The sequence below is a fragment of the Uloborus diversus genome, chromosome 8, assembly GCF_026930045.1.
Source record: "Uloborus diversus isolate 005 chromosome 8, Udiv.v.3.1, whole genome shotgun sequence".
NCBI classification, from domain to species: Eukaryota; Metazoa; Arthropoda; class Arachnida; order Araneae; family Uloboridae; genus Uloborus; species Uloborus diversus.
The window spans coordinates 159,627,187-159,655,005 of record NC_072738.1 but is presented as its reverse complement, the minus strand read 5'-3'; the positions used below and the strand labels follow the sequence as shown (position 1 = coordinate 159,655,005).

Below are 27,819 nucleotides of genomic sequence, written 5' to 3'. Positions count from 1 at the left end.
AATGATAATAAAAAATAAATCAGCACCTCTTGGCGCGATTGGCGCCAAAATTGAACCAAGGCCTGTTTACATATGGATTCACATATATTCCAAATTTCAACCAGAACGTATCATTACTTTTTGAGATAGGGCACTCACAATGGAAAAAAAGAACGGGCGATTGCGCTACCCCCCTTTTTAGCTGTTGACACCAAAATAAAATCAGCTCTTATACCCACTAAGGGCTACTTGCCGATAAATTTTTCTTTCATTCCGTTCATTATTTCTTGAGATACAGCAGGCACAATTGACGACGAAAAACGTTCTATAGCTCAACCCCCGTTTGAGTTATTGACACCAAAATTGAATCAGCACCTGTTCTTGTTAATGGCAACATATGGACCAAATTTTGTTTGATTCCGCCAGTTACTTCCTGAGGAATAGCAATCACGCGTAACTCAAAAAACGTCCCATTGCTCCACCCCCCTTGGAGGAATTCGCGCCAAAACCCAATGGGCACAAGTTCACATAGGGGCACATATGTGTACCAATTTTCGTTCGATTTCATGCGGTAGTTTTTGCTGTAGCGCGGCCACAAAAAACTGGTCACACACAGACGTGACACACACACACATACACACACACATACATACACACACATACATACACACACACAGACAGACAGACATTTTCCAAAAATAGTCGAAATGGACTCAGCACACCTCAAAACGTTCGAATCCGTCAAAATTCGAAATTCGAAAATTTGCACGAATCCAATACTTTCTTCTATGTATTAGATATAGAAGAAAGTAAAAATGAAGCTTTCTATTAACTTTAATCTAAGAAGTTACAGCATAATATTTTTGTGAAATAGATTTTTTTTTTCGGATCGGGACGGTCCGCTAGTTATAAAATAATTCAAGAGACAAAAATTCATTTTTATTTTACTAGTTACTTGTGTTTCTAAGGATAAAACTTAACCATTTGTGTAGTTTTTAGTTATTGCTTTAGGGTTTAGACAGAGTTAAAACTTTGAGGGGTCGCCAAAATACTTAGTCTAAAAAGGGGGTCGCAGGGTCTAAAAGTTTGCGAACCCCTGCTCTACTATAAGAAACTGAACTAAAGAACTTTTGCACAAGAATATAAGTTTGCAAAATATAGGTTCCTGACTTTTTTTTTTTTTTTTTGTTATAAATTAAGCCAAGGTTTTTTTTCATAGATTATGTCATCTCTTGTCGAATGTCTCTACTCATCTGCAAGACATTTAATCTACTCCTCGCGATTTGTATGCTAATAACTTTGAAATCCAGGGCTGCGGAGTCGGGGGGAAAATGATCGACTCCGGCTCTGACTCCAATTCCTTTACCCAACTCAGTCCGACTCCGACTCCTCAAGCACTGGCAAAGTTGCGGACTAAGGGAAAAGGATCGACTCTGAAATTCGATTCTTGAGACTTCAAACCATCGACCCCGACTCCGACTCCAACTCCTTCACTCCAAAATCATTCTGGCTCCGACTCTGCAGTCCTGTTTAACACATACTAAAGTTTAAATAAGAGCAGCATCAAGGTTTTTTTTTTTTCAAAGTTAAGTTAAAAATATTTTTAAGCATTTTTTTTAAGTGATAACTTCTTATGGAAGGGTAAACCGATTTGTGACATAACGCGCGTGACGACGCACCTCTCGTCCGGCATTTCTTTCGTTCGCGCATACGACAGAAGCACGCATGGTCGGGGAAACTTTGTTTCTTTACTCTTTGGTTCAGCTTTAAGCGATAAGTGATAGTAGAAAAAGTAATGAAACTAACAGAAGACGGATGATTGTCGCAACATAACGCAATCTCCTAACGAAAGGTGAATTTAATAATACAATATAATACCAATAACATTGCAAACACCCCATATATTCAAAACAGCATTTAATCTTTAAATTTATTTTCAAAGCAGAAACATTTTTGCGATTAGTTATACTAAAAATATCTCGCTTCACTTAGGGTTTTGAACTGTGATAAGGTGTACATATTTTAAACGAACTTCTTCCTTGCAGACTACGCAACGCGGGGATTGGGGACGACCGATAATTAAAAAAATAATAAACGTTTAATTTGTGCATCACAGAATAAAATCTAAATTGACTTTAACTTTAAAATAATCACCCGTTAAAAAGTTAGTTATTTGGGGGGGGGGGGGGGATCCATAAAAGTGTGCGGTTAGGGTCCCTAGTGATTTTTGCCGGCGGGGGGGGGGGTTTAAAATATAGATCCTAGCCTGGTCGTAATAATACGCCAATTTTATCGTTTCAGATTTAAGCTTAACCTTGTGGTTTGTTTATGGTGATAACATTTATTTACAATTAACATTTTAAAACAGTGTTAAATCGTTAAATTTATTTTCAAAACAAAAACATTTTTGCGATTAGTTATACTAAAAATATCTCGCTTCATTTAGGGTTTTGAACTGTGAAAAGGTGTACATAGTTAGAACAAACTACCGTATTACCCCCGCATTTGCCGGCATGCCGCAAAATATGAGGGTCACCAGATTTTCAACAACCCTTTCCTGGTCCTTTCCGGCATGCCGGAGAAAACAAGGTTAAAAAAATCATAACGGAGATTTTAAAGTTAATTTTGCTTCTAATCGCGCTAAAAATTTAGTATCGTTTCTACAATCCAAATTACAATTACAAATGATTAATAAGCCAGAAGAAACCACTACAAGTCACGGAACTATACTTGAAGCAATCTTTGCAAGATTTTTAGATAACATACAATGCGAAAATTTCGTTGCTTCTTATAGTTACCATAAGTCAATGGCGTCGTTTCCAAAATTTTAAAAGTATTTTTTTTCTGAAAGAGCATGCTTAAAAACATAGGAACTGATCATTTTTCAAATAATTTGTTTAAATTTAATATTTTAAAAAAATTACTTAAATCGGTGCGCTTTCACTCTTTACGCTTCTGCCGATGACATCGCAAATGATGAAATTCCATTCAGTGTTGCCATTCACAGAGCAAAATATTTAATTCGCATCTTTACTCACTTGTATTGGCAACGATATGGGTTGATAGCAAGCGTAGGACGCAATACTTTCATAGGATTAAATAATGATAATAATTTAATCCTATGAAAGCTATCATTTCTGCCGAGCGTCCCGTGATGCACATTTTTTTTTTAATTTTTATATTTATATTTGTAAAACGCAACCCTTGCTGGAATGAATGGATTAAACATATTTGTTAATAAGTAAAATACTTCTTAATCTATATATTGAATCAAGAGTGATCACACAAATTTCAGATAATAAATAATTGTATTTGCTCCTTACCTCGACATTTTCCCCCCTTTCTTCTACGTAATTCTTAGGACAAATGCATCTTTTGTTTATTGCAAACCAATGGTTTTCGAAAGTGCAGTTGAATTCTTTACCGCACTTACAAGCTAGAGAAAAATAACTGAGGTAAGTTTAAAATTTATTACAGATTTTTCGCTTAAAATGAAAAGCTTTAGATTTCTGACACGATGATCCGGAATTGTTATGCGACAAGAATATACTTTTTAACAAAATTAGCAGTAAATAGCTAGCACAAAACTGCATTAACACATTCTTACTCCTGCAAGTCAACTCTAATACACTGTAATAAAATTCCGAAACGTTACTGAGTATTTCCGTGTAACGTTTCGGGATTTCAATGGTTTTTATCCATTTCTTGGAAATATCAAAGATCACTGTAAAAATTTTCCTGAATTGCTATAAGTTGTTCGAATGCAGACTTTTCTCTGTTGTAAAAAATATTTTTAGCTCCCAGTTTAAATATTAAGTCAGAGTATTTATAAGGTGTATCGACTTCCGCTTGAATACGGTTCGTCCAGACTGATTAAGCTCCCAAAGGGAGCGAATAAGTATGGACTACGTAGCTTTGCAAGAATTGCGATCAAGTGAGGGACTTGTTGCAATTCTGGCTTAGCTTTGGCAATGTTTGCGATACGGCTTTAGGAACTGTCTTAATCAATCAATCAATCAGGAAGGTGCCGAACTGTTGTATTATCCCTACCTAAGATTACTCTGAAGTTCCAGAGGCATGACTTCCTTTAATCGGAAATATTTTTCTATTTTTCAGGAAAGTTACTGAATTTTAGCGGAAAACGTTCCTGGTTTTTGCGAGATATGTTGCTGACAGAAATTGGGCACATCAGCTCCCATTAGTTTCCAGGAACGTTTCTGAATCTTTTTTAGTGTAGCAAGGCAAGTTTTCATTGAAATAATAGCGACTCATTGTAGGTAAAGTAAATTCCCAATCATACGGGAGCGGATTAAGTGCTGGCAGAATTATTAGACTAAAGAGTTTTTTTTTTTCTTTGTACACTATTTGTACTAAAATACTATTTATTTTTTACTGTTAAAGTACAGTACATACTGTACACTGATTATTACGTTATTTAAGCATAATTTAATGTTTGCAGGTGGCAGCACTGTCTGCTTTGTTTATGTTCTTTGTTTATCTACTCACCAGAAACATAACCTCACTCAGCTTAAACAGTTCACTAGTTCTTTTTTATTAGTGTGTTCTGTTATATTTAAAGTTAGTTTTAGGTAATTAGTGAGTATGTGTATGTGAGTATATAAAATAGTGAGTATAAACAATTTTGTACCTCCTTTTTTAAAAAGTTAAGAAATGGTGTAAACCTTGTGAAAAGTATACCAAAAAGACTTAAAATGCTCATCAAGAACAAGGGAATGCATACTAAATATTAGATAATTATTTCACTGTTCGTTAATGTGTCTATAGTTACGTAATCGATAAAGAATTTGCTTTTAAAACAGTCTTAGTTTAATAATTTGGCCAGCACTGTATCCGCGAGTCAATCAAAAACAGGAACGTGTATTTTCGAAGCAAAAAGCAAATACTACTGAATATTTTTTGTCGAAAAAATGCAAATTAAAACGCAGTGGTTCTTGTTTTGTTTATTTATTTTTTGTGCTTTCTTCACAGTACACTAAAAAAAATTCCGAAACGTTACTGAGTATTTCCGTGTAACGTGGCGGGATTTCAATGGTTTTTATCCACTTCCTGGAAAAATCAAGTATTATCGTCAAAAAGTTTCCTGAATTGCTACAAGTTGCACGAATGCACACTTCTCACTGGTGTAAAAAATATTTTTAGCTCCCAGTTAAAAGCTTAACTTTGCGTATTTATAAAGTGAATCGGCTTCAGGTTACTTACGGCCGTCCATGCTGATAAAGCTCCCAAAGGGAGCGAAGAAATATGGACTACGCTGCTTTGCAAGAGTTGCAGGCGTGAAAAATTCCCGGTATCTGCTTGCAATTCTGGTTTAGCCTTGGCCATGTTGGCAATACTGCTTATGGAACTTCCTTAAAAAATCAGGAAGGGGCCAAGCAATTATATTATACCTTCTAAAGTTTACTCTACAGTTCCAGAGACACAACTGGTTTCAAACGGGAAGATTTCTGAATTTTTAAGGAGGTTTCCGAGATAATTTTAGGAAGGTTACTGAATATTAGCGGAAAACGTTCCTGGTTTTTGCAAGACATGTTACTGATAGCAATTGGGCACATCAGCTGCCCGTTATTTTCCAGGAACGTTTCTGAATCGTTTTTACAGTGTACATACATGTGTTCTATACTGACGTTAAGTTCTATTGCTTAAAAATAAAAACGTTTTTACTGTACTGGGGGGGGGGTATATTTTTTCATTGTTTATAGAGAAATGCATCAATACAGCTATGATTTTGAGGAAAGACAATTTTTACCTAATTTGTCCCTCATTTTAGTCTTTTTTACGGTTTATCCGCGATTTCTATTATCGGCCGCACTTGTGCCACCCAATTCCGCGGAAATCGGGAGTTTACTATATTTTCAAACCACATGAGGAAAATTTTCCTATTGAAGGAGGCCAAACCATTTTCAACTAACTTCTTTCCAGGTGTAAAGTGGAATAAGGCAGAGGTGGTATTGTACAATTGGTTGAACCGGGTGTTATCAGAAATACCCACTCCCGGCTACAAGACGATTAATAGCATTTGCTTTGTACTGTCTGTCCATCACGAGAAAAACGCCCGCCGAAATGTCTGCGCCGGTGTAGACGAGCTCGGACTTTACGGCAGGAGCTTTTCTCATAAAAGACAGACAGTACACGCGCCAGTCTCTCCGTTACACAATTCTAGACGCGAAACTTACATCGATATTGTCTTTTCAGTTCGGAATTTTTTCTAGATCAGTCGAACTCGTTTCATTTATGATTGTTCTATATACTTAATTCAACTGCTGCTGCTACAAAAAAAAAAAAAAAAATCCCAATTCAGTTTAAGTTATGAAAATAGCTGAACAATGTTGTGACTTCTGCGATATACACTGTAAAAACGATTCAGAAACGTTCCTGGAAAATAATAGGCAGCTGATGTGCCCAATTTCTTTCCGTAACATATCTTGGAAAAACCAGGAACGCTTTCCGCTAAAAGTCAGCAACCTTTCTGAAATTAACCTTGAAACTTTACGAAGACGTGCGAAATCTGCCCTGTTAAAGCCAGTCACATCTCTAGAACCTTCTAGAAAAAATTAAGTAGGTTTAGTGTAATTGATTAGAACCTTCCTAGTTTACCAAGAAAGCTCCATAAAAATTCAGAGCGACCGCGGCCAAAGCTATGCCAAGAGAGAACCAAGCATATCTCTTGCCTGCAATTCCTGCTTTGCAAAGCTGGAGCTATCCATTGACATTTTCGCTCTCATTGGGAGTTAGTCAACCTAGACAGGCCGTAAGCAACCTAAGGCCGATACACTTAATAAACACGCTCATTCAATCTTTAAACTGCTTGCTAAAAATATTTTCCACAACAGTGAAAAGTCTGCACGCGTGCAACTTGTAGCGATTCAGGAAACTTTTTTGTGGTGATACTTGTTTTTACGGGGAAATAGGTAAAAACGTGTGAAATCCCGAGACGTTCCACGGAAGTAACCAGTAACGTTTTTAACAGTGTACATGTATGTAGCGCTGCGGAAAAATATGCAGATTAATAAATGTAGACAGTTTGAGGTAAATATCTTAGAAATACAGAGGCACATGGACTCTAAAATAGATAGAAATTGATAAATATAAAGAAATTAAGTACACGAAGATAGATAGATACGAGGATTAATTTAAATAGATACGAGGGATGTTTTTACTTTCTTCTATATCTAATATATAGAAGAAAGTATTGGATTCGTGCAAATTTTCGAATTTCGAATTTTGACGGATTCGAACGTTTTGAGGTGTGCTGAGTTCATTTCGACTATTTTTGGAAAATGTCTGTCTGTCTGTGTGTGTATGTATGTATGTGTGTGTGTGTTTGTGTGTACGGGTTATGTGTATGTGTGTGTATGAATGTGTGTGGGGGATATGTGTATGTGTGTGTAGGCATATGTGTTTGTGTCTGTGTGCATGCATGAATGTGTGGGTAGTTGTGTATGTGTGTGTGTGTATGTGTGGGTGTCTGTATGTATGCGTGTGTGTAAGTGTTTGCATGTGTGTATGTGTGTGTATGTGTTTGTGTGTGTGTGTAGTTGTGTATGTATGCGCGTGTGTGTAGGACATGGATGCAACCTGGAGACGGCTTTCGCTATAGGAGCAGCATCGTGAGGAGCCGGTCGACGGTGATGGTGCGGAGGGTGGCAGTGGGAAAAATCAGCGTAACGCCAAAAACAGTCAAATGAGAACAATAAGCAATCGTGATTGCTCAAAAAAAAAATTGCCAAATTTGTAACCAAGTTAGTGAAAAAACTTGGCGACCAAAAGCCTGGCGATATACATCGCCAAGTGTCCGTCAAATTATAACACCACTTGAGTTTGCATCGAAATTAGCAATGATTTCCTTTCTAAAAGGTGTAAAACACCCTTTTTGAAACATCCGAAAGCATCCAAAAGGGGAGGTTCACAACTAGACCCCACTAGGAGTCTACGTACCAAATTTCAATTTTTTTACTTCCGTTTTTGAGTTATGCGAGATACATACGTACATTCGCACATACACACATACATACGTACTGTTAAAAAATTTCCGGAAAATTTACGGTAATTGTTACTGGCATCCATGTTGCCAGTAACTATTACCGTAAAAATCAAATGTTACTGTAAAATTTTACGGTTTCCTCGGTAGGCCACAGCAACCAGTTGGCGCTGGGATCGCTTATTTCTCCGGTATAAATTACCGTAAAAATCAGCGATGCGTCGGCGATGCAATTTTACAGTAACAATTACCAGAAAATCTTCCTGAATTTTTAACAGTGACATACAGGCGTCACGAGAAAACTTGTTATAATTAGCTCAGGAATCGTCAAAATTGATATTTCGGGCGCTTATACGTTTTTAGGTATATATTCCCCTGTGGTCGGGTCAAAAAAAAAAAACTGAACATTCATTCATTCGGGGGTGAGCAAAACGGAAATTAAGGCCGATTTTTGAGTGAAAATTTTTTCACGAATACAATACTTCTTTTTTTTTGTAAAAGGAAGTAAAAAGAACAAGTATAAATAGAGAAAAAAAAAATTATGGCACACACATTTACCAGCCTTACGCTATTTTTCGACGTTGCTCTGTGATTTCCAAGCATTTGTTATAGCGTGGTGCTGGATTTTGTTTACCTATTCGTAGAAAGTTGCTGCCTGTATAGTCAACCATGGGGTAACATGCTTTATGATCTCATCATTGATTTTGTGCCATTGAACGCCACAGAAAGACTTTAGATGCCGAAACAAATGAAAGTTGCTGCGAGCAAGGTTGGCGCAGTCAGGAGAATGTTCAAAAATTTCCTAGCCAAAGACATGTAAGAGTCCTCATGGTTAATTACACTGGCTACACTTTCTACGAATAAGTATACAAAAACTTATACCACGTTATGACAAATGCTTGGAAAATCACGGGAGCAATGCCGAAAAATAGCGTAAGGGAGGTAGATTTTTGTGCAGTGAATTTCATTACTATATCTGTAGTACTTTTTTTTTTTTTCAAAACATACTTTTTTTTTTTGAGCAATCACGATTGCTTATTGTTCTCACTTGACCGTTTTTGGCGTCCGTGCCTTTTACAGCTTGGACCAGGCCTGCAGCAACACCGTCCACCGGCGGCGGCGCTGCTGGTCCTGAGCACTGTCCCCCGAAATCCACTTTTGCTGGGCGGTGGCGTCCATGTCCCACACACACGAACGCCTACACACACACACACACACACACACACACACACGAACGCCTACACACACACGAACGCCTACACACACACGAACGCCTACATACACACACACACGAACGCCTACACACACACACACACGAACGCCTACACACACACGCACACACACACGAACACCTACACGCACACGCACGTACACAACAATCACTCACACACATGCATACATACACTTACGCACCCACGCACCCACACACATGCGCCAACACAAACACACACGCTCGTGATTGCGAAAAACATAATTTAAATTCAAGATGCCAAAAATTCAAATTAATTTTTTTTTAAATCTTTTTTATTTATTTATTTATTTTTTTTCTTTTTTTTTACTTTATTTAAAAAATCCCTCGTATATAGATGAACAGGAATGTAGGTATAGAAAGATAATTTTTATATCGCAGTCCAAATTTTTTTTTTTAAAGAAACAGACGAAGGCAGCTTTCCTGGCGTAAGAAGTGAATTGGGCAAAAACATCGAAGCATCTTCATTGCTACACAAAAATATAAAGTCATGAACAAAAACGTGGACAAAAGCATGTAGATTTAGGATAGAACGTTGTTCAATGTATTTATTACGTGTATTTATTGATGTAACTATCCCCTGTCACTAATACAAATGCATAACTGTAATAATGTATGTTACATGTAACTGACTTCTGTTTTGAAGCAAGACAGTTACAGGACAAAATTATAAGAAAATTGTGAGCATTTTATACTAGAAGGAAAATTTGCATACTACCGATGCTGTGTTGACTGGAGTGGAGCGAAAAGCTATTAGCTAGCTTTATTTTTGTCGCTAGGCTAATGTGACCTTATAATTTTGTCCAACAGCTTGTTTATGTTCAACGCACAGACATATCGTTTAGGTAAATAATACTTTCGGTTTAAATGTACTTTTGCATTTTCAATTATTAAATATGCTCCTCGACTTCAGATATTTTCTTGTTGTTGTTATTTATGCCACTCGGGAACCCGAACCCCAGTAGCAATGCTACTCGATTTTTAAAGCAGAGGGGTTACGGCTTCCGTTTTTAATCGAGTGCCTATTTCTAGGTGGAAGTCCGATTTGGCTCAGACAACACGATAGATGGCAGAACCATCTATGGACAGTTCGAGAGTTTAGAACCAAACCAGAAGTCGAATAACTTCTGGCCTGGCACCCCCAGAGGTATCGTTTCACTTGGAGGACTTTGTGACCACAAGCATATTTAACTTCCCCGAGTCACCCTTAATAAAAAAGACACTGTAAAAATGATTCAGAAATGTTCCTGGAAAGTAATGGGCAGCTGATGTGTTCCCAATTTCTTCCAGTAACATATCTTACAAAAAACAAGGAACGTTTTCCGCTAGACCTCAGTTACCTTCCTGAAATTACCCTGGAAGCTTCCTAAAATATTCAGGAAGCTTCCGGTTTGAAGTCATTCGTATCTCTGAAAGATTAGAGTGAACTTTTAGTTTCGCACCTGCCTGCGTTTCAAGGAGAGCTCCAAAAGCAGTATTACAAACATGGCCAAAGCGAAGTCAGAATTGCAAGTATCAAGAATTTTACTCGCCTGCAATTCTTTGCAAAGTTACGTTGTCCATAGACGGATTTGCACCCTTTGGATGCCTTATCAGTCTGGACGGGCCGCAGTGGAGCTAGAGCGGGTGCACTTTATAAATGCGCTCAGTTAATCTTTAAACTAGGAGCCAAAGCTTTTTTTTTACAAGAGAGTAGTCTGCATTCGGACATTTTGTAGCAATTCAGGAAACTTTTTGACAATGATACTTGATTTTTCCAGGAAGTGGATAAAAACCACTTAAAACCCAAAACGTTACACGGAAATACTCAGTAACATTTCGGAATTTTTTTACAGTGGAGTGGATTTTCGACCGGCTAGAATCGAATCAATGACACCCTCCGATCACAAGTCCGATGCCTTACCGACCAGGCCACCACGGCCCAGATATTTTCTTTCCACAACCACACTATAAAAACGATTCAGAAACGTTCCTGGAACTGGAAAATAGGCAGCTGATGTGCCCAATTTTTGCCAGTAACATATCTTGCAAATACCAGGAAACGTTTTCCGATAAAATTCAGTAACCTTCCAGAAAAATCCCGAAATCTTCTCATTTAAATCCAGTCGTGTCTCCGGAACTTCAGTGTAATCTTAGCTAGTGATAATATAACAGCTTGGCACCTTCCTGATTAATCAAACCATTTGCAAAAGCATTATTGCAAAAATGGACAAAGCTAAGCTAGAATTGCAAGTATCTCCCTTGATTGTAATTCTTGCAAAGCTACGTAGTCCATACTTATTTGCTCCCTTTGGGAGTTTTTAACTGCATGGACGAGCCGTAATCGAATGTGGAAGCCGATACACTTTATAAATACTCTTAGTTAATCTTTAAGCTGGGAGCTAAAAATATTTTTTGCAACACTGAAGTCTGCATTTGGACAACTTGTAGCCATTCAGGAAACTTTTTGACAATGATACTTGATATTTCCAGGAAGTGGATAAAAACCATTGAAATGCCGAAACGTTACGCGGAAACACTCAGTAACGTTTCAGAATTTTTTTACAGTGCAAGTGTACTTCAATATTTCTTATGTTTCATTCTTGGCCCTATATCCTAGTTCATTACTGTAGTCACCGAAGACGGCTAGTAATTCGTGATTTTGCCTTCCTAAAATGTTTTCCGATATATATATATACGAACCCTGGCAATGTCCATCAGGATGCTTTGCAAATCCAGGATTACACACACATTTAGTCTTGTCCTTTTCACTTGCTACGCACTTTCCATTCTCGCAATTGGCAGAACTGCACTTCTCTGAAAAGGAAACAAAACTTGAAATTAACAACTGACGTGTTTTAGCATGCAAACCAGCACACAACAAATGACTTTAGAAAAAGTCTTTTACTTTTTTTTTTTTTTTTTTGTAGTTGTTGTTGTTAACACTATCGCGCCACAACGCGATTTGGAGCGAATTCTTGTCAATAAGGCCGAGAACCGCTGCCAAAAACTCGTTTAACATCAAACAAGATCCACTCATGCTTTTACCATATCGTCGCCTCAGAGCAACAGTAAGATATTGTTACAAATTCTGTAAATAGTAATTATTGTAGTAACGTAACCTGTAAATAGTTTCCCGTAATGAATATACAGCCCCTTTAAATTCGGCCGAAGTATACGAACCCCCTATTCTTTTTTTTTTCTTATTTCATTCACTGATTTTATCAATGAAAGTGTAGAACGGTGTAGCATTTTCTGGAATATTTGAGAGCTCTCTTTTCGGTGTGTATATAAGCCGTTACGCTGGATAAAAAGTGAGTTTCGATTGAGAATTTGTACTGAGAGTGTATTAGCTCTGTTTATAGCGAGGCATTTCGCTGAGTTGTTTTCGTATTTGGAAGTAAATACGTGTGTAACCGTTGAGTTTGCGGTGTTGAGTGATACTTGTTTAATTGCTGATGATTAATTTAGCAGTTGTTGACGCTCTTTCTTGTGCATAGTGTAAATAAATTTCCTGTATTTTTAATCAAGAACTGTGTTGTCCTTTCAAGAAAGTTGGAAGTCGCACCGAATCCGTTACAATATCTAATCCCAGAAATAATACTAAGATATCTTACTGTAGCTCCGAGTCGACGATATGGTGTCTGTAAAAACTCACAGGTAATACAGTCGAACCTGTGTATCTCGAATTTTACGGGAAAAAAGAAAAATTCGAGATATAGAGGTTTCGAGATACAGAGGTTTTGAAAAAAGTTCTCAAAATAAGTAATTGGAGCAATGACTCGAAAGAAACTTTGGAAGCAATTTTACTAATCAACAATGTCCCCCTTCCTCTCAGTTTCCTAATGGATATAATTGCTGGAAAATTTGCTTCTTGTACATAAAGTTTTAAATTCTGTAGGATTATGTGACTGCTAATATTAAGAAAAATACTTTTTGTCTCCAAAATCCAGTAAATAAAGATCGTTGGGGATCGAATTCAAAAAAGACACTTTAGTCGTAATTCGAAGTATACAGGTTTTCAGAAATTTTCATTCGGGACAAACATGGGGGAAAACATTGAATTAACACTTTATGTGCAGGGAAAATGAAAAACTTCGACATAGAGAGGTTTTCGAGATAGGCTGGTTCGAGATAAACAGGTTCGACTGTATCAACAACATAGATTAACTTGCTAAATCAACTCACATTTTATATTGTATTTTTAATACATGGCACGAAATTGACGTTCAGCATGAGTTTCATCGGAATTAGAATGGAAATTTAAACAAGAACTAAACGAGTCTACTTTCCCCGTGTATCAACATCGACTTTCTAGTATCTAATTAATGTTCTCTACACTGTTAAAAAAGTTCCTGAAATTTTACAGTAAAAGTTACTGGCATCCATGTTGCCAGTAACTGTTACCTTAAAATCCTATTTTACTGTAAAATTTTAAGGTAGAATAAACGAGAGTTAAAAAACTCAGAATAAGAACTGCAGGTTTGATCTCGAGACCTTCGAAACGGCAAGCTGCTTTGCTGCCCACCTTACGAGATGGGACGCATCGAGTAAGGGAAATACGGTGTTATATGCTTTGTACCGTAAGTCACGTGGGGCATCAATTGGCACTGCAATCGTTTATTTTCTTCGGTACAATTTGCTGTAATTTTTTTCTATACTGTAAACGCTACATTTTACAGTAAAATTTACATAAAAGTTTCCAGAATTTTTAACAGTGTAATTTAGCAAGACTGCAAAATAAAGGATGTACCAACGTTTTCCAAATTACAGCAGACACGTGTTTCGGTGTTACAAGGAACATCTTTTCCAATGCAAAGAAGTGTGAGCTTTTAGATGAAGAGTCATTCTAGAATACTTTTCCTCCGAGGATACTTGTCATCCGAGAAGCTTTCCTCGGATGACTCTTCATCCAAAAGCTCACACTTTTTTGCTCTGAGAAAAGTGTTCCTTGTAACACCGAAACACGTGTCTGTAGTAATTTGCAATTTTTGCACATCGAAACATTGTACATTTTTCATTTAGTATTTTGCAGTCTCGGCTAATTGAAACGTTGGTACATCATTCGTTTATTTCAAGCACAAAGGATTCGTTACTGCAAATTATGTCAAACAAATTTTTTAAACATTTGGATCCGTTACTGTAACTAACTGCTACTTTGGATTCGTTACTGCAAATTATGTCAAACAATTTTTTTAAGCATTTGGATTCGTTACTGCAACTAACTGCTACTTTGGATTCGTTACTGCTTGGAAGGATTTATTACTGCAAATAATGCCAAACAATTTTTTTTTTTTAAATAGTTGAGGCTGATTACAAGAAGCAAAATATGCCTCGCTCATCTGTAATACGTAAAAAATAGTTACGTAAAAAGAATAATAAACTAAAAAATAAAATAGTGGCACCTTTTAAACAGTACGGATACTATACTTTACTCCAAAAAAAAAAATCTATTATCTCTTTCAATTAGAAAAGAAAAAAAAAAGAAGAAACTCATCAAAATAAATACAAAATTTCGAAAACAAAAAACAACTCGTTTTTACATTGCTGATAGAACTTAGAAATTATTTGAAATTTATTTTCAACTGATTTCGGTTCATTTTTTCATTCTCAACTTCTACTACCAGTTTCTTTTTGATTGTTCTCGCTAGTAGGCGTGGCTTAGCGGCGGATTGAATGTTCGTCCAATGAGCGCGCCTCTAGCCTCTCATCTACTCCGTAATTGGAAATCTCACTGATACAGCTGAAGTTGTCTCTCAATGGGGTCGTTTCTAAAATTTTAAAAGTAATTTTTTCTGAAAGAACATGTTTAAAAACATAGGATCTAACCATTTTTTAAATAATTTGCTTAAGTTTAATATTTTTCAAAAAATTTTCATTATTCTGAAATCGGTGCGTTTTTATCATTTACATTTCTTGTCGATGACATCACAAGTGATGAAATGCCATTTTATGTTGCCACTCACAGAGCAAAATATTTTATTCCCATCTTTACTCACGTGTATTGGCAACGATATGGTTGATAGCAAGCGTAGAGCGCAATTTTAATTCGCTTCTTGATTATCATAACGTGGAAACGCGGTACAGAATGCGCCAAAAGCATCATTTGTGACGTCATCAAGACCACGCCTTGTTTGCAAAATCGGACATTTTGAAAACTTAATTAAAACATAACTGTTGGGAAAAAATAATTTTCTGGGTCCATGTTATTTTCTTTGCTTATTCTATCAATTTCAGTGACTAAAAGTACTATTTTTGACTGAAGGAAACAACCCCATTCTTTAAGTTCTTCCACACTTGCTTAATTATTGTCACTTTTACTTACTTTGCCTCTTAATAAGGAAATTAATTATTAAAATTCCTTTATTTAGATGACGTGGGCCTAACCCGCTATCTGAAGTCAGCCATTAGGAAAGCTGGCTATTTAATAATCTCTACATAGTATAAAATGAAGTCTCCAAAAAGCGTCTGTTTGTTTGAACTCGCAAAACTCGAGAACTACCCGGCCCGATTTCGCTGGAATTTTTACAGTTTGTTCCTGTAAGTCCTGAGAAGGTTTGCAGACCGGTTCGAAAACAATTCTATGAATAGTTCTTTTTTTATTCCAGTTTAGGCCCAATTTTCACATAAGTTCCCGAATATGGGGGTGAAAAATTACTTGCAAATAGTAATATTATATATCGTTGGAAAGGGAAGAATTTTCCGCGTTCTACGCAATTTGTTCCAATGCTCTAACTTAATTGCGGCGGGAGTTTTTTACGTTTTTAGCTCGAATTGTTTTAGGCTTAGCTGAAATTTAGGCACTACTTTCTTCATTAAATCCATCAATAAAAAGTGAAGGAATTGTGCTACAATTTTCTTTTTGACAGCATTGGAAAGAGCTGATTTTTTTACTCCAGATCTAACTCGACCTTAGGTCGAAAGTTTAAACCCTCTATCTCCATTAGAAAAAAAGTTACAAGCGAATTAAATGAAGTTCAAAAATCTTTTCTGTATTCAAATTTTTAACCATTTTATTTTGCGTTTCCACGGTACCGCTTTTTGAATCCATTGTTTATTTTCATCTTTCTCATTTTCAATTCTTGAACTTATTTTATTTTGTGTTTCCATGGTTACGCCTTTAAAATCCATCTTTCGCATTTTATTTTAATTCCTTAAAAGTATTTTAGTATCTGTCGTCATTGTTTGGCGAGAAAATTTTGCATGATGGCTTTTTTTCTTTCAATTAATCCTGGTTATTGAAGATACTTCACTTGACGCAATGGTTTTTTTTTCAAGGTCGACCGGGCAAAGCCGGGCAACGCAGCTAGTTAAGCATAATCCTATTGAGACTGATCAAAAAAGCAAAAGCTCTACCATCATCGATGTCCGCCTGCGGCGGTTGCACATCCGAATGAAGTCTTCCGGATGAAAGAAAGCAACTCGGATTTTATTTCTCCCCTCTGACAAAAATAATTAAAATGAACAAATATATTGTTAAGGGTTCCGGTGCAGCTTCAACTTTCTTGAAAGGACGACACAGTTCTTGAGAAAAACACAGGAAATTTATTTACACTATGTACAGGAAAGATCGTAGACAACAGCTAAACTAATCATCAGCAATTAAGCAAATATCAATCAACACCGTAAACTCAACGGTTACACACGTATTTACATTCAAATACGCAAAAATACAGCTCGAAAGGCTTCACAAAACAGAGCAATAAATGCTCTCCATCGTACTGCTGCAACGATTCACAAGCAAAAACTAACTGAAACTGAGTCCATTCACAAGACGCCGCCCGGCGCTTTATACCGAGCGAAGAAATCTCTAGAAAATCCTACTAAGTTCTACACATTTCTCATATCTTCATTTTTTTCATTCACGAATCTTATCAATGAAAAATAGGGGGACCGTATACTTCAATCGAATGTACGGGGGCTGTATATGCATTACAAGAAACTATTTACATGTTACGTAACTACAATAATTTTAGATGAAAGATAATTTAATAAACGCCAAATGTCGCTAGATTACGACAAATTTATCACACAAAAAAAATAATAATTACTATTAGCAGAATTTGTAACAATATTTTAGAAATTAAATGAAAAATAATAAAATGTTCACTTAAGCAAATATTTTCATCACATTATTACCAGTTTGGCACCGCCTTCCAGTAAATTCTTTGGGACAGTCACACACATACGAATCTTCGGTAAGTCTGCAGGTCCCTCCATTCTCGCAAGGACTGGATGAACAAGCATCTGCAATAAGAGTTGTCAAACGACTTGAAAATAAGTGTGTCGCTGAATGTCATAATACAGGGTTATTACAAATGATGGACCCAATTTCAAAAATTTTGTATTTATTTAAGTATTGATTCTATATGAATAATAATTACAGCAAGGGGATAGAGGAAATGTTGAAGTTTTACCCCGTTGTACATGCGCGGGATTGGGTGGCGGTAGTTGAAGAAACAGCTGCTAGAGTTGTGATCCCCGCTCCTGATCTCACCCCATTAGGCTTTTTCTTGTGGGGTTACGTAAAGGAAGTTGTCTACATCTCGCTTTTACCAACATCTCTCACCGATCTGTGGAACTGCATCACTGCTACTGTGCATTCTGTAACAGAAGATGTGCTTGCACGTGTGTTGGACGAGATTAGCTATTGTTTAGATGTTTCCCGTGCAGCACAAAGGGGACACATTGAACATTTATAAGCATGTAAAAAACTTTGACATTTCCTCTAGCCCTTGCTGTAAGTATTATTTATTTGGAATTGACACTTAAATAAATACAAACTTTTGACCTTATGTCCATCATTTGTAATAACCCTCTACATTAATTCCTTTTCGATCGGATAATTTTCAAGAAAACGGTCATAAAAGTGTCTATTTTTTATTTCAAGAAATGATATAAAAATAAGTGTATGATGAACAACATGTGCATTCAATTTTTCATTTTCAATGTTTTTCAGATTGAAATTTTAAAAAATTTAAAATTTTATGAAAAGTCAACAAGCAAGCAAAAGCAAGCATTGAAAATTTAAGAAATACGTCTTTTAAACATTAAAAAATAATTTTATTAATCTTGTGTAATATAAGTAAAGATAATTTAATTTTTCTTCTGTGGTAAATTTCAAAGCTTAAGATACAGATGCCAACGTCACATTCTGGTAAGTTAGTATCAAATTTCCTTTCTTCATCTCTGCAATTACATTTAATCTGCAATTACATTTAAAATGGACTGGTGCTGCCATCTAGTGTATAAAGAGATAAATAAAATGTATTCCGTCCAAAATTAATGAATTGGTTTTAATAGTTTCGTCGCGTTAATATTGCACACCCCAGCACGGCAATATCACGGGAGCAAGAAATGGAGGTCGAAATCCCAGCACGGTATTATCACGGGAGTGAGAGGGAAGGGGTTGAAAAAAGAAAAAAAGTACATTGTTTAAAATTACGCTTTGCTTCAAAATCAAGTCTTTCCTCCCCCATTTTATTTCTTCTCAATGAGTTCACCCTCTCTATCGATCTGGTTAGATTGTGCGAGCAATGAAGGCGGAACACCAAATATAGAAGATCAATATGCTTTTACACTAGTAGTTAAAAATGCTTTTGCACATCAGTAATAAGAAGTCTGTATCTATAAAACTTGTAGCGATTCAAGAAACATTTTCACAAATATACTTGCTTTTCGCAGGAAACTGTTTGAAAATCGTGAAACCCCAAATGTTTCCTGGAACTAACCTACAACGTTTCGGAATTTTTTAGCTGCGATGCAGAGTTTTTTATATTTCAGAAAAATAAAACGTTTGAAATATACAGCCAGCTCAGTCATTCCAGCTGAAAACTGCGGCTTCGTGCTTATTATCACATATTTGCCCGGCATAGGAGTGACAGAATTGGAGGTGGAAAACCTCTTAAGGAAGCCAAGAGTGCTAAACAAACTGGTAGCTACTGTTTGACCACGGATTGTATGGAGTTGGCAAACATCCAGTTAAGGCGACTCCATCTGAATGAGGGGCAAAATAAAAATTTTATGCGCGTATGCCGCTCTTTTGAATGAGACTCTGCTTAATTTAGAGGCTAACATACATCTGCAAAAGCTGAAAACTAATAGATGCTTCCATTTCCGCGTGTAAACCGGATGTTTGCCTTTTTCCATACAATCCGTGGTTAGACAGTAGTACAGAATTAGCATTGACCAGACGAGTGTATATTATTTCATGTATTTTTGACTTAGCCCTGGCTATAGGGCGGTAACTTACTGAATAAAAGATTTCTTACCAACACATTTTCCATTTACTTCTTCATAACCTTTCGGACATATACAAGTCTTGTAAGTAGCGAACCATCGTTTTTCGAATGTGCAGTTAAACTGCTCCCCGCAATTACAGGCTAAAAAATTGGAACAGATTAAAAAAAAAAATTTTTGCGAACGCTCTTAAAAATATTGAATTTATCTAAAAGAAACCGTATCATCGAAGTGTAACATATACATGGCGTCCTGAAATAGACTAGTGGTTTATAAAAATTTATAACAGGAAAACGGTTAATGATAAAAATCAAACTTTTGCCCCCCCCCCCCCTGTTTCCCCTCCCGTGAGTTTCCAATTTTAGTTAAATTTTTTTTTCAAAAGATGGTGCTGCAGATCGTAAGCTAATAAATAGAAACGGAAGAATTGAAATTCACTGATTTTTTCTCTGTGACGTGTGATTTCAGCCGACGGTACACATTTTGAAGATTTTGTAAAAAAAAATTTTCATTTAAAACATTTTACGAAAATGTATGATGAAACCTCGTGTCTTTCTTTGATTTACGGACTTAAAATCTGCTGCGCCATCTATTGTAAAAACTTTTAACTAAAATTTGCAACTCTGGGACGAAAACTTTTACAGTATTGCATAAATTTTCTGCAGGATTTTTTTTTTTTTTAATTATTATTAACCATTTTCCTGTAAAAGATTTCAAAAAACAGTCAATCTATTTCAGGACACCCTGTAAGTGATATACTAATTAAGACATAAAAAATCATCACTACCATCTCTATGGTCTAGTGTCATATCTAGTAAAAAAAATATCCTAATATTCAGAAATGGTCGTAAATGAGGCCTCAACAAGGGCGCCCATATGGAGGGGGGGGGTAAGGGGGGGCGGGACTCGAGCCCCCCCCCCCCCTTAGAAATGAGAACTTCCTTGCTTTTAATACTTTTTTCTTTGCAAAAATGTAAAAACATTTCTTCTCCAGCCATCAATGAATAAGTTATTAAAAATGTCAAATTTTAATGACTCTAATCTGTCCTGAAATCTGCTTCCATGGGCGAAATATCCTGCTAAACCATGGCTAAAATATCTGAGCCCCCCCCCCTCTTACAATATTGCATATGGGCGCCCATGGGCCTCAATAGAAACTACCACATGAACTTCATGACAAGATGGTAGTTTTTTACGCAAGTTATCTCGCAATAGTGAGCTTTTGAAAATTAATTTTAACGTACGTATAAATTGTTATAACTTTTTGTAGTCAATTCAGGCCCTTCGAGCTTTGGAGCGTAAGGAAAATCTTGGTGGTATTTTTTGCAGACTTTCCAGCAATCTCAAATTCGACGATGTTGGAGAATTTCTTCCCACAGAAAAAGACTCTTAAGTCTTAAACATGAATTTTTATTTAATGTCACTCAGGAAATACTTTTTCTCAGGGTGAAAAGTACTCCATATTTTATTCTGTATACCTGACAACGTGTATACAAAATTTTTAATGATCGGTTGAGTAGTTAATGCTTGAAAGCGAAACAAAGAAACAAGGAAAAAAATTGTGACATTTTAAATTCAAATTATGTTTTTCGCAATCACGAGTGTGTGTGTGTGTGTATGTAGGCGTGTGTGTTTGTGTGTCTGGGAAGGGGGGTATATGTGTGTGGGGTACTTGTGTGTATGTGTGTTTATGTGGGGGGGTATGTGTATGTCTGAGTAATTGTGTGTGTGTATGTGCAGGTGTGTGTGTACGTGTAGGTGTGTGTGTACGTGCAGTTGTGTGTTTGTGTGTGTATGTGTAGGTGTCTGCATGTATGCGTGTGTGTATGTGTTTGTGTGTAGGGATATGTGGGGTATGTGTGTGTGGGTAGTTGTGTGTTTGTGTGTGGGGGGGGGTATGTGTGTGTGTGGGTAGTTGTGTGTTTGTGTGTGGGGGGGGGGTATGTGTGTGTGTGGGTAGTTGTGTGTATGTGTAGGTGTCTGTATCTATGCGAGTGTGTATGTGGTTTGTGTGTGTAGGTGTTTGTAGGTGTGTGTGTGTAGGTGAATGTGTAAGTGTAGGCAAGTAAGTGACGCAACCTGGAGACGGTTTTCGCTAAGGCCTCCATATATACGAGCCGACGCATCAGCTTAAGATTAGCCTTTTTGGATCGGAGCGCGTGTTTGAGTGGTTGTCTTTTCTGGCGCGTTTGGTGATTGTTCACTGTGAGTAATTATTAGCGGCACGTGAATTGTTTATTAAATAAAATTTTATTTTCGGCAAATTTGGCGAAAGCCGAAACTTTGCTGTGGTAACCCTAGCAGTGCAACAATGCGAAATCCGATCCAAAATGGCTTAAACTTAAGGTGATGCGTCAGCCTGTCTATATAGCGGCTCTAGTTTTCGCTAGAGGAGCAGCATCGTGAGGCGGCCGGCCGACTGTTGTGCTGCAGAAGGAGGCGGGGGGGGGGGGGGATAAAATCATAGGAATTCAAAACTGTCAAGTGAGAACAATAAGCAATCGTGATTGCTCAAAAAAAAAAAAAAAAAAAAACTCACTTTTGCATTTGTATTTTAAGTAAGAAATTGTTTATTCTGGTGCATAAAAGAGTTCTTTTTTTTTTTTTTTTTTGAAGTAACAAGGTAGTCTTGTGCTAAGTTTCAGAATAGGAAAATACGTACAAAAAGTCAGTTTTAAACGTTAGATGATTTGCAAAAAATATTTACCTGTTGTGCAATAACGGACTGTATTTTTATGCGGTAAAGTGCTGGTAGATGCAGGGATGTCCATACTGATGCAGTACAATGTATTAAGGGGGTCCGTAACACAAAAATCGTCAAATTTTGCAATTTTTTTTTTAATCATTTAAAAAATTATTCCGTTTTTACTGCTTAAAAGGACGTTTGAATCGTGTTTTTCTCTTTATTAGAACAAAAGATATAATTCTTTTTTAAACGCGTTTTTCTCCATGATGCAATTTTTTCCCGATTTCTTGCATTTAAACTCTTATAAGTCAGGAACTAATGAAGATAAAGTAATGAAATTTGGAGCATGTCTTTTTCAAACAGTTTACTTTAATTTTTATTCGGCGATTGTGAAAAAAGCGTTTAGTGCAAAAAATTTGATTTTTTAAAAAAAAAAAAGTATCTTTGAATTTTTCGAAATTTTTCTTCAAATATTTTTTATTTTTTATTGAGTCAATATTTTTAAAATCGCCGAATAAAAATTAAAACCTTAGATATTTGTGCATATTTTTTTGAAAAAAAATTGAAAATTGACCAACAATATTTTGAGTTATAGCAATTTAAAGCAACCCCCATTTAAAAAAACAAAACAAATTAAAATAAAATTTAAAAAATTTGTTTATATATTTGTGTTGTGATTTTGCTTATTAATTAGATGGTGAATCAGTGTACAAAAATTCAAAACTCTGAAGTATATAATTAAAAAAAAAATTCAAAATGTGTCCCAGGACCCCCTTGAATAAAACAACCGACCACACATCATGTTCGTTCTACCGTTTATTGCGATCTTAATTCGCAACTCCAACAAACTATAGGAGGCACTGCAGCCACTGCCAATACTAAAACTATGACGGATGAAAAAAGGTAAAACAAACGCATGCCGTAGCGTAGAAAATGCTAATAGGCCTAGTAATTTTTGTTTGTAAGCATGACTTTTTTGTTTTATTCTTTTCAAATTATTTTTAAAGGTCTTGTGGATATTCTGGCCTACGTAGAAAAAAAAATGAGAATTCAAGAAGCATTACTAAACGTTAAAAATTAATGCAAAACATGTAGTTTGTTGTTCTAAAGGAACCATTTCCACGACGTTGAATTCGATATTAACCAATTCTTCATGGAACTACATTTTTATTGTAGCCATATGAACACTATAAATATTTCATGTAAATAAACCTTTGTTTACCAGTGTTATCAAAAGAGGAAGATGATACTTTTTTGTCTTGTTTTTAGGCTGGCACTCACTGTTTTACATTTGTAGCTGAGTTATTTCTCAAATTGCCGAATTGATTAATTTTAATTTTTTTCTTTTTCGTATGTTTCTAATTTCTGAATTATGATTTATATTCTGTCATGCATCATCAATAAAATTCTCACGGATACATGGAGGTAGTTTTCGTTCCAATTGATTTTCCATTATTTCTTTAAATTTATCGAATTCTGTAATCTTTCTGCCATTTTATTCCACACATAATAAAAATTAAAAATGCTTTACAGCTGACATGCAAAATCTCACCAAGGGTTCTTTGTTCGCACAATATTAAAACTATAACCCTAAACTATATAATCCCACTATTTTGGCGATAAAAATTCTCAGCGTTAAACATTTTTCATTTCGTTCTACGATAATACATTCAAGAAAATATTTTGCAAACTGTCCATTCCAACTAAATGCTGCAGTAAAATTAGGTTAGTTAAATTAATTATTTTTAAACTTAGCGGAGATGAAATCCCTAATTCTTTTGATAATGTTATCAAATCCTTCTTTTGAGCGTAAGGTTAAAAAAAAACCATATTCTTACAAAAAACAATAAAACCAAATTTACCTAATATAACGTTATCCTCTTTCAAAAAAAAAAAAAAAAAAATGCATCGAACAGACGAGAATTTCATGCTAATGCGAAGTTTGTTAATCCAGAGTTTTCTTGTGTTTACGCTTTCGCCATTTACGACAATCATCTCACTTTTAAAGGGAAATAATGAAAACTAACAGTTGCTGAAAGCAATCGAAGACAAATCGAATGAGTTAATAAATACTCATAACAAACTACTTATGTTTACCAACACACACACGTGCAACGCAATGCTTTAGCTTTTTCTTTAATTTTATAAATCACCGCAAGGTAGCGTATTTGAGCGCTGGAGTTGCAAATAACAAAAACACAGAATGAAAGATGCATTCTTTAAAATTCGTCTGCGCGTTGTTATTTAGTTCAATGCAAGGGCTAAACTTAAGCAACGGAACTTCGTTTAACGCTAAATACATACTGTATTCAATCAAAAGTCAACCTTTCTGATTTTAAACCGATAAGACTGTTTAAATAGCCATTGTTCAGAATATATTAACATGAATTACCTTCACAATATTCATTAGGATTCTTTCCAAATCCAGGTTTACATACGCACTCCACTCCATTTGATGTTGTTACGCAAAATCCATTTGTGCATCCGCATTTATCTAAAAAAAATCAAAAGAAAAAAGAGTCACGATAAAAATTTACAAATCAAAATTTCTGTGAGTGATGCATTAGTTTAATCTTTTAACTGATAAATACGATAAAATCAGAGTAACGTCAAGGCCAGTCAAATAATGAGAACAATAAGCAATCGCGATTGCTCAAATATATATATATATATATATATATATATATATATATATATATATATATATACAGTCGAGTCCCGACTTACGCGAGGGATGCGTTCCAAGACTCCTCGCGTAAGTTGAAATTTCGCGTTGTGGAAAAATATATGCTAACAAATTTTTTTAGAGCATACCAAATACTTTTAGGCTGTTATAAACACCCCTCAAACTGCTCTAAAGCATTCTTTAACCATTACAGTTTCTTCCATAAAGAACTGAACTTTTACTGTATTTAAAAAATAAAAAACTGTTATTCAACATGAAATACTTAAGATGCACAAAATAAATGACCAATGGGAATAAAACAACACGGTACGCACTGCATGCAGTAAAATTAAAATGATGCACAAACTAGTACTGTACAGTAGATACAGTAGCAATATTTACGAGTTAAAAGATGAGGATACCAGTGATGATTTATGCTCCAAGATCGCATCGTTATTCTTATCTAATACATTTTTAAATACGCTTCACCTTTTATTTAAAACGTTTCAATTTGTGGCTACATCTCCTCTACCTGATCTTTTTATTAATCCACAACGTAAGAGCGCGCGTAGCTTCCATTTTCATAATTTTTACTAGACTGCTCTGCAAGTTTCAATATTGAAACTAAGTTCTAAATTTTTATGGACATCTTTTTGTTTTGACTTTTAATTGTACATATGGAAGATTCACTCATACTTATTGTCGCGCAACCTTCGATGTTTTGTAATTGTTCAAGCATATCGGGAATCTTAGCCTTTTTAAATTTTTTTATCAGTAACTTTCTTTTTCTTCAAATTTTCAAACTTTAGATAAAGGTGACATTTAGGTGCCATTATGGTTATTTGATGCACTAGACTAGTTTGGCGTGGGAACTTTGAATGTCAGTGATGCTCAAAGGGACGTAATAACACTCACGAAATCAATATTTAGTAACCAATAATGAAGCTGATACTTCCTTCTAAAAAAATTCATGTTGTGGGCGAAAAATTCGCGTTAGCTCTAAAACTCGTTACACGTGAAAAATTCGCGTTATAGCCATTTCGCGTAAGTCGGATCGCGTTGTAGCGGGAGTCGACTGTATATGTATATATATTAATTTGAATTTTTGGCATCTTGAATTCAAATTATGGTTTTCGCAATCACGAGCGTGTGTGTGTATGTATGCGCGTGTGTGTTTGTGTAGGCGCATATGTGTGGGTGCGTGAGTGTGTGAGTGTATGTATGCATGTTTGCGTGTTGTGTATGTAGTGCTGTGCGTGTAGGCAATCGCGTGTGTGTGTAGGCGTTCGCGCGTGTGTGTGTGTATGTAGGCATGTGTGTTTGTGTCTGTGTGCAAGCATGAGTGTGTGTAGGTGTAGGTGTGTGTGTAGTTGTAGGTGTGTGTTTGTGTGTAGGAGTGTGTGTATATGTGGATGGGTGTGTGTAGGTGTGTGTTTGTGTGTAGGAGTGTGTGTTTGTGTGGGTGGGTGTGTGTGTTTGTGTGGGTGGGTGTGTGTAGGTGTGTGAGTTTGTAGGTGTGTGTATGTATGCGTGTTAGTGTAGGATATTGACGCAGCCTGGAGACGGTTTTCGCAAGAGGAGCAGCATCGTGAGGATGAGGCCGGTCGACGGTGGTGCTGCAGAGGGTGCTGGCGGGAAAATAAAATCAGCGTAACTCCAAAAACAGTCAAATGAGAACAATAAGCAATCGTGATTGCTCAGAAAAAAAGTGCAATTTCTGGTATCTAGCTAACAAATCCTCATCTCTGGTTAGTCTCACCCCTGCATCCACAAAGCTTTACCGTGGGATGAGCCGTATTGTCGAAGCGGATGACTGGTCCAATCGGGGGGCACGGCAGTGCCCCCGCCAAGTCGAGCGCGAAGCAAACACTGCCGTACCATTCTTTACTGGAACCATTTCGCCGCATTTTCAGGCCCCTATTTGAGAACCTTCTGATGAGACCAGAACGCAGAAATTTTCGTCATCCAGTAAGCTATAATCACATACTTAAAATCCGAAATTTCAAGTCTGTAGGTCATTTAGTTCCGAAGTTAAGCGAAAGCAAAGTTTCGCATTAATGACACTCACTCACTCACTCATGATCATCAAAATAGAACTAGTACTTCCCATAAACTCAGAGAGGTGAAATTTGGTACAGAGTTAGGGTTTAATGGCCACATAAAGGGAAAACTATAAAAACTAGGATAATCGAAGATCTGGCTATTAGACCAAACTATTAGAGATCGACATACCGCCTTTACAAAAAATATTCAACTTGGTTGGCCGCTTCATTTGATGTCAAAAATCGAAAGTCTGAAGTATCTGATGAAGAACCCTCAGCTGGTCTCAGCTGTATTACAGATATGGTAATGCCCCCTTCTACTATTGGTGCATAAAAAAATCGACTGTCATTGCAAAAGTCCAGCGTAGTGGGACACATCTTCTAATTTAATTTAGCCTAACTTTAGTCTACTCGAATATTACACAAATTAAATGTTTCTACAAAAAGAAGTAAAATCCCACCAAAAACATTCTGTAAAAAACTAGCCAAGTCTCGATGGAGCTGTTTGTTTATCTCTAAAAAGTAATGAAATCTAGACAAAGTTATGACAAGTCGAAGGTTCCTTACTGCGATTTCTTTATTGTCATAGTTAATGTTGTGTGACTTGGCCGTTAAAGGGTACACAAGGGTACAAAACCAGGTGCTCCATAACACGATTACACCAATCTGTCGCCAGAATCGCTACCCATCGACGATGGAAAATTGCAACTTGGAAAACGTGTAAACAAAATTGACCTGTACCCACTAACGTATAAAGAATGTTTAACGGCCAAGTCACACTACATTAACTATGACAATAAAGAAATCGCAGTAAGGAACCTTCGACTTGTCATAACTTTGTCTAGATTTCATTACTTTTTAGATATAAACAAACAGCTCCATCGAGACTTGGCTAGTTTTTTACAGAATGTTTTTGGTGGGATATTTATTGACAGTATACACTGTAAAAAAATTCCGAAACGTTGCTGAGTATTTCCGTGT

At 36.2% G+C, this 27,819-nt stretch overlaps 1 long non-coding RNA gene across 1 annotated transcript; it reads right to left on the bottom strand.

The window, feature by feature from the left end:
- Window positions 1–3,315: 3,315 nt before the first annotated feature.
- Window positions 3,316–19,597, bottom strand: LOC129228156 (uncharacterized). Its single transcript, XR_008580894.1, has 4 exons — window positions 19,478–19,597; window positions 17,346–17,453; window positions 11,910–12,023; window positions 3,316–3,415 (listed from the first exon to the last, which is right to left on the bottom strand). It is a non-coding gene; the product is annotated as an uncharacterized LOC129228156 (long non-coding RNA).
- Between the last annotated feature and the right edge of the window lie 8,222 nt (window positions 19,598–27,819).